General features: G+C 42.9%; 1 long non-coding RNA gene across 1 annotated transcript; it reads right to left on the bottom strand.

Annotated features, from left to right (window-relative positions):
* Window positions 1–2,858: 2,858 nt before the first annotated feature.
* On the bottom strand, window positions 2,859–6,762 carry LOC135909944 (uncharacterized). The gene is made up of 3 exons (XR_011511433.1): window positions 6,317–6,762; window positions 5,235–5,362; window positions 2,859–3,183 (listed from the first exon to the last, which is right to left on the bottom strand). It is a non-coding gene; the product is annotated as an uncharacterized lncRNA (long non-coding RNA).
* Between the last annotated feature and the right edge of the window lie 1,837 nt (window positions 6,763–8,599).

Below are 8,599 nucleotides of genomic sequence, written 5' to 3'. Positions count from 1 at the left end.
TGTTGTCTACACCCTACAGTTGGGGTGCCACTATAGCACCCTAAAGGAAGGGTGTCCAGAAAAATAAATTTAGGATGTAAGGGTGCTCGTCCAAATTAACACCCATCTGTGTGGGTGTTGGAAGGGTGTACACCCTTTTATTTCTAGCGTGTATGGAAGGGAGATTCGGCAGTACACGCCTTCAATTACTACTATGTACAGCGACCCACGCGCAACTATTGCGTGTGCCAGAAGTTTCAAGTTCGGCTACCAAACGCACTGTCAAACAGCCGGCCTTGAAGCTTCGATGGGCATACACACCTATACGTGTGGATCACATTACATATTAGTAATTCACAGGTGTATATTGGAAAACCTGTCTTCGCTGCACAAATACAACCTAGCAAACTTGACACTTTTTAGCATGTATATCAACACCAAGTTTATCACGATTTCCATATCCAAATAACATGCAACACAGAGTGGTAAGATATATGCTGCATTTTCAAGAAAACGCAAATATATTTATTGCATGCTGCAATACAGAGTACAACATATACATAAATCACATGAAATATAAACATGCACAATCACCAAACACATCGGTAAGTACAAGAACATGCACATTCCCCACAAAGGTACCTAAAATATATGTATTGATCAAATCTGTTATTAGAGAAGAAACTACGTATAGCGGCACTGAAAGAGCCTGGGTTGATTCGCAGTGTTTTGGGCCACATAAAGGACTAAATTTTTAATATTAGGCTCGAGTGAACGAAAATTCAAGTTTTGATGCCTTGAAAAAAGGCATATTGCAAAGGTGAATTAGGGAAGCAATTGAAATGCAGAGCAAACGCACAAGAAAGACACCTGTTATTTTGTACACTAATGTAATCGCAAAGCATTATGAAAAGTTTGGAAAGTCGATGTAAAGCATAACTGGCCAACATTTTTCAGACTGAAACAATACTTTCCAAGCATAGACATGCTTTAAGTGAGGTTTATGCCAGGATCCATATTGCTAATTTTCTATTTCCAACAAGATTACTTGAGCACAAAAAATACGTAGAATTTTTTAGTGCCTACATAGTTTGTCCTCTTTTGTGAAACGAGAGTTCTCTGGGCTAAAGGTGCTGTGTAGCGGTTTTTCTAACTACAATACCAGTTTCTATAAATTTTTGTTTTGTAACTCTAAGGCACTGGTACATATGCAATATGTACTTTGAAAATAGGTTCTTTTCTTACTATAAATCAAAAGAGTGCATATTCCACATCTACTAGTGCCTGGGTGGAAAGTGCAGTAGGAGGCCTGATAAAAACAAACCACTGTTTTAACGATTTTGCTGAGCACAAAATGTGGACAGTGTTTTAAAATACATAGTAAATTTCTAAATTATTCGCACTTAGATGCAGTAATTCAAGATTAAGGCATGCTATAGCATGTGAGCATGCAAATTAGCAAATATGGTTTAATAAATTAGCCATACTCTGGTTACTAAAAGAACACAGGCATAGGCAGTCATGCAAAAGTTCAAGTTAAATATCACATTGTTAACATTTGCCAGCAAATGGTCGTATCGAACATTGTAATTATACTGAACAAGGGTAGTTTCTTGGGATAGTTTGCAATTAATGAGATAAAATTACGTACAGCTTGAATGACAAGAACTGCGAGAGATGACAGACTGCGCTGACTTCCAACAATATTTAATTACGTTGCCACATCATGTGTATTTGCACAAAAGCGGGCATGCGCAGAATATGAGTCACAAGGGGTGTCTAACAGCAAGTGACTGTACTAAGAACATCGTCCTTTGAAAAAAATAAACATTAGAATTTCTATCTGTTGAGATACAAGACTTCACTAGGGGTCAGCACGATAGAGGGGTCACTAACGCACACACTAACCAGTTTTCTAGTAAAATCTGCTTCTATAGTTTCCCGAATGACCTGTGTCTCGCTAAAGCTTCTGTACCTTCAAAGAGGGGCACGCAGCCGCAGTCCCAGCAATGGATGCCGAAGTGGCCTTCAAGAGGGTTATGGACGTTGTTATCGTGCTCTCCTAAATGATTGTTTAGGCGCCTGCCTGTCTGTCCAACAAAGTCAAATGAGATATTGTAAAGCCTTGCCTCTTTAACAGCCTCAATAAATCTTGCTCACACGAGATGCAACATAGCATTGCTGCACAGGCTGATTGCCTTTCTTAGGTTGGCTACCCTTTGGCCTTAATTTCAGCCATAGCGGAACAGCTCCTGAAGTGCACAAAACATGATGAGCGCGCTCGGCCAAGGAACCAACCGGTTGAAAGACACAGGTTTGCAGTGCTACCGTATGTTCATGATGTCTCCCATAGGCTAAAAAAGATTAGGGAACCTGCAGAAATCACAGTCCTTTTCTCAGCCCCGGAAAAGCTGGAAAGGCTCTGTAAGTGCGTAAACGCGCCTAAATCACGCCAGAGTTGTTGCTCTGCCGGGCACAGAAAACGTTTTGCGATGTGTGCAACGAATGTGGTTTCCCAAATTCCCATTTTGAGGCAGTTAATATATTGGACAGATAGGCAGGCGCCTAAATGATCGTTTAGGAGAGCACTATAACGTCAATAACACTGTTCAAGGCCACTTGGGCATTCATTGCCGGGACTGCGGCTGCATGCCCCTCTTTAAGATACGGAAGTTTTAGCGAGACACAGCTCACCCGGTAAATTATTGAAGCTGATTTTACCAGAAAACTGGGTAGTGTGTGCGTTAGTGCCCCCTCTATCACGCTGACCCCTAGTGAAATTTTGTATCTAAACAGATAGAAATTGTGATGTTTCTTTTTTTCAAGTGACCATGTTCTTTTTACAAGACTTGCTGTTAGAACACCCCTTGTGACTGGCTTTCATTTTCTGCGCATGACCCCTCTGTGTATACACACACGATGTGGCAACGCAATAAAATATTGTTGAAAGTCAGTGGAGTGTCTCTCGCAGTCCTTGTCCTTCACGCTGTACGTCATTTTTTATACTGAACAGCCAATATTGATTCAAAATTAGAAAAATATAGTACACATCTGAGCTGCAAAAATGCAAGTGATGCAGCAAATGGCCTTTAGCTTTCCAAAAGAAAAAGAAATGTTCACGGTTAACCACGAGGTGCAGGGACTCCATTCTCTGAGCATCTTGACAAATAAATGCAGCGCATGGCATTGCTGGAATCTTGCATCCTGCATTAGCAAAATAAGAAGAGAATCATGAGAATTCAGTCCGTGCAATTACACATGTACTTTGCGGAAAATTTGATAAAGCAACAAGCTCCTTAAAGTAACAAACTTAATTAATGTGACTGGGCAAAATGCAGCACTCAGGCAACTGGGCAAGACAGTGAAAGGTAGGAGAAGTTTCTATTTTGCAAATTAAGGAATTGCATGTTACTGTGAATGCTAAACCACTATGTCATTGTGAACACAAGGCACATACAGCAGCAAAAACATAAATTTACAGTAGCCTTTTCACCATAGAAAATAAGAGTGAATAAAATTTAAAGACTACCAATGACATCTCTCAACAACAGACATTTGTCCAAGAGTGTGTATGTGAGCTTAATACAAAATTGACATTATGAAATCTGCAATATACCTGCATTGCACTTTATAAGTACTGCAGGTGAGAAGCATACGGGATATGGCGCATTAAGAGTGAAATGCACAAGGCATTAAAAATGACTGTTTTTACACAACATTATTACACTAGGAGACAAAGAGAACTGTTTTACAGAGAGTGCACACAAAATGAAAATGAGGGAATCCCCACTGGCATTCTCATTTGCCCTGCAATACATGCATCCAGCCCAACAAGATCCAACTCTCCAATGCAGTTTATTAGACACTTTCTGCATCCTAAAATTTATCGTGTATTTCTTATTTACTAATTAGTAAGAATGGGCATTTTGGCATACTTTCCTCGAAAATTTAGCATGTGTTGTCAACTATTTTTCCTAGAGCACGCCCCCTTCTTTCAATGGGTTAGCTTGGCAATGCACTGACGAGTAGTATTCCCTATTTAAACTTATGATCCTTCCTCATGCTCCCACTTCATGCTCTCAAATGTGATGCCACTCCGATGCAGTTTATGTTAATCTGTGACTATTTACATGGTCCTTCTTTCTGTAGCCTCTCAACTAGAGCCTGAAATTTCTTGTCTCCTAGAACAATCGTCTTTCTTGCCCAAAACATATTGCACGGTTACCCCTCATTGGGGGGGAGGGGGCACTGTATATGAGTTTTCACATATTCAATGAACCTCAGAGACACAACCATTTCTCATCCTGTGTTGCTACTACCCGCATGAGTCACAATGGTTGTATATTGGCTACCTGCCCTCTCTCGCTTAAAAGTACATTTTGCATGTGGAAAATGACCACAAGCATCACATTTCATTGAATGAGTGCTCCTGTGCATGTTTTTTTTCCGTCCTGTAATGGCTAAGTTCAACATGGTCAAGTTGTTTGAAAACTGTCTAGCCTCAACCAATACTTTGTGTAGTTTCAAAATTATGATACATTCATTTTTCAAAACTTGTCCCAAATTAAGCATGAGACATTTTCATGATGCAAATGAGGTAAGGTTGTGCTCAGAGACTATGATAGGCCTGCTAAATCCTGCAAAACTATGTGAAATGAAATATGCTTGCAATTTTCGTGAGCAGCTAGCTCAGTACAATTAGGCACATTACCTGCGGAAACGTTTGTTTAACACTCCCGAGAGGTCCTGGTTTCTTGTAATTTCTTCAAATCCCTTGCAGTCTAGATTGCAATCCGGTGCATTTTGATTCTGATACTGTATTCAAAATAAAAACAGCTGAAATTTTAAGGTTTTGAATTATATGGGAATAAATTAAAGGTAGAAGAGTGTAATGCAATGAGCAAATAACAAGCTCATTGCAGAGAGTAAAGAAATATTTATTTCCTGCAAATAAACTGGTAGCAGGAAGGTCATACGAAATTAGCAGTGAATGCACAATAAAGAATATGATGCTACAATGCCCCGGCATTCTGTGAATATTCTTGCACAAAGCAAATCCTCATTATAAAAGACCATCAAGAAAATGCAAATGTATACTTTGGATCAGCAGTCATACCTGCAGTATGCACTGTACCATCGGCAATATTTACAACCACAGACAACTGCACATCATATCAAGCTTAGGCGGCCAAGGAGCCTGAGTTTTAAATTATAACTTGACTTATTATATAACCTACACAACTATATCTACTTACAATGCTGTCTTCTCAACCACTTTCAAGAAGACATTAACCATCTGTCTGAAGGCGAACGCAAGTGGCTTGCTCTTGATGGGGGGCGCCAAGGCTGGGCATTCTGAAATTGCTGCTACCATCTGCATGACCTGCGAGAAATGACGCTCTAAGTGCAAGATAAACAAATGCTATTAGAGCAAAAGACAAGATCATTGGCAATGAGCTTCGTTTTGGTTTGCACGAGAAAAGCCAAGAATATGGACTTTGTGCTGCTTACTGAAGAAGAAGCAAGCCTCCTTCCAGTTGTTGCAGTCATGCATTAAGATTGTCACACAGCTGCATGCTTGTATGCTGCTGTCGCCAGTACGCCAGTATGCTTTGAAGTTTATTATTTCACGTTAAATTGATTATTGTTTTCTTGCCAATTCTTGGCAAACAGACCAGCAATTAAATAGCTCACTTACACACATACTCCCTTTTGAGGAGAGAATTCATCACACGCACGCATGCATGGGCGCACACATACACACGCACACAAATGCTTCTACCACATGAGCAGCTTCCTGTGCTTGACACACACATTCTTTTATCCTGTGTCACTCCTACTGCTAAGGCATAAAAAATACTTTGTGTTACCAACCCCAAACTCCTCAACCTACACCTCCAGCCACTTTCTCGAGAGCCAGGACAAGCCTTCTAGCTTCCCCAGTGCTCCAAACTGTAGTTACGAATTTCAATAGGGCTATAAGCGACAGCTCTCGAAGGGCATGCAAATTACCCGGAGACCTAAAGCTTGTATATGATACCTCTAAAGCACAACACTTCAAATTTTCAAAATTCATTAAAGCTCCTGAAGACAATTGCTATATACGTAGAACGTCTCGAATAACCTGCCGCTAACAATTTCAGCGGTTGTCTGCATCAAACGAACTGTGGGCTAATGGGAAATCCACGTCTTTAAGATCGGAATTATTGTAATGGCGAAACACACTACCAGATTTCTTAATAATTTATTTATGCTCTGGATGTAACGTTCCTTTCACAATAAAAAACAAGGATATCGATTCATCAGGGCATGGGAGGAAAAAGGACGAAGCGTATACTTGGCGCCTTCCCACTGGTCCTCCCGAGAAACGGCGCCTCATACAGCAGTTGTCCAGGGTGGCTTGAAACCAAACTCGGCTTTCAGGCGGGAACACTCGCTGCACCAAATCGGAAGAGTTTTATTGCGAGTAAAACTCTACCGGCCTCATGCAATACATAAGCACGCACACAAAACGCACCCACACGCACACACAAGTATACGCACTCTCAAAGCGAAGACACAAAAGCGCGCACATTGATGAACACAAACAAGCACACATACATGCACGCAGGCAGACACGCCAACACGTGCACGCACACACAGCGACCCACAGACAACACACTCACAAAACACGTACGCACTAGACACGCGCAAACACGCCGGCCCATACAAACCGGCATGTACTGAACACACACACACACACACACACACACACACACACACACACACACACACACACACACACCCACCCACACACACACAGCGAGCCGAGCTGAGCGCACACACAAATCAAGCCAAGCGCGAGCACGCGCACACGCACAGACAAAGCGAGCCGAAAAAATGCTGAAGGCGTCCGGCAAGCAGCAACAGCAGCACGCGACCGCACCAGGGAGAACCAATACCGCGCCGGTTCCTTCGAAAGGTGGCTAAGCCAGTCCTTTTTCTACGCGACGCAAAAGTGGTCGACCACATTTAACTGAAGTGCGAACGACCGTATTACAAGCAGCCGCGCTGAACGCACGAGAGAATCACATCAATGAACGTTCAAGCGCTGAGAAACAAAGCGTAACTATGCAGGCGCACCACGCCCGATGTAGATTTGACAAACATTAGTCACACGGGACGGGATCGAGGTAGTTAACTTGCCCTAGTAGGAGTGCAGCTGCTCTTGCTCTTACATTAGCGAATTATGAATTATGCTACGAGATCACACTGAGATATTTCTAAAGCGAACAAAACAAATACCAAACAAACGGGCACTTGCCTGAAAGTTTCCATCATGCCAGTACTACCGACCGAGCACGTTGCAACTTCTCGTTTCAGCCTTCGTGGATCCATCTTCCAGTGCGTACGAACGCTTTGCTTTGAAGTGGGGCACGAGTAATACACAAAGCATGGGCCACATCTTTTTCTACCCCGCGCGCAAAACTAATCACACGTTTAAAATTACTTCGCACAGCACGCGACGCGAACGCACGCGAAAACGAGCATGATGGCGCAGCTTCCGCCTTCCCGTCCTGCCGCGCGCCGAAGAGATGGTACAGGCCGTCACTTCCGGTCGCTTTTCATTGGGCATGGGGCGGCCGCGCAAATTGAACGTTTATTCTGACAGGTTTGCTTGCTCGCATGGCCGCCTGTTTGCTGCTGCTTCGTTGTGGTCTCTAACTAGAGCGGTGAGGCGGGTAGTTGCTACTACGTTTCGTGCCGGGCATTTTATTTTGGGGTGGGGGGCGCAGTCTGTGCTGCATCACTGAGGGTACAGTACACAAATCGGGACCGTGAGCGAGACGATCGGCGCTCTTCTGCTGGTGCGATTAGATTATTCGCTGCGTCCGAACGAAGCAACTTTGCGAGGTCACAGCGTAGTTTCAGCGATATCATGGCTCGATAAAGACGCTCACATCTTGGTCGTGCGAGAGCGACGCGTAAACTTTCATGAGGAGACTGAAGACTGCGTTTGCAAGTGCGTATGCTCTGGATAAGAAATTACAGCTTTGACGACACCAGCCCTTAATATATAGGCTCTGCCTTACAAGCTGTATTTGAGGACTTAGAAAGTACTTAGAATGAAGATCAGTAGTTTAGTAAACCTCTGAATGAATTAGGCAAGGTACGTGGAAATTCGGGTTTGAGAACTTCCAACGTGATCTCGCCTCTATAAGTCTTTTTTATGGATTCACCATGCAAATTGTACGTTGATGCCATTGTACAACAGAGGCTCGTCCAACAGCACGTCCCTGTTTGTTCAGCAATGTATTCAAACAGCTTCTTCCATTTCACAACTTTTTGTTGGGCTATTAAGGGCACCGAAATATTAGTGCAGAATTGCGCAAGTTGCTCTCGTGTTTTCGCTCTGCTACTGCAGTTTTTCTAGAAGTGTTTAATTGCTTGTTAATATTCCTGTGAGCACGAAAAATAATGATAATGGAATTGTAAGTGAAAGGGCGTTCTTTTTCTAAATGATACATTTTTAACGCGATAGCGTTAAGGAGCTCGTGGCGCAGAAAAGCCGGTGTCGTCGGCGTCGGTGTCGGCGTCGGGTGTCGGCGTCGGCGTTTGCGGCGTTGACCGTGAGCGATAA

Source organism: Dermacentor albipictus, chromosome 1 (genome assembly GCF_038994185.2).
Source record: "Dermacentor albipictus isolate Rhodes 1998 colony chromosome 1, USDA_Dalb.pri_finalv2, whole genome shotgun sequence".
Lineage (NCBI taxonomy): Eukaryota > Metazoa > Arthropoda > Arachnida > Ixodida > Ixodidae > Dermacentor > Dermacentor albipictus.
Note: the sequence above shows the minus strand (reverse complement) of the source record. Positions and strands in the feature narration are given on the sequence as shown.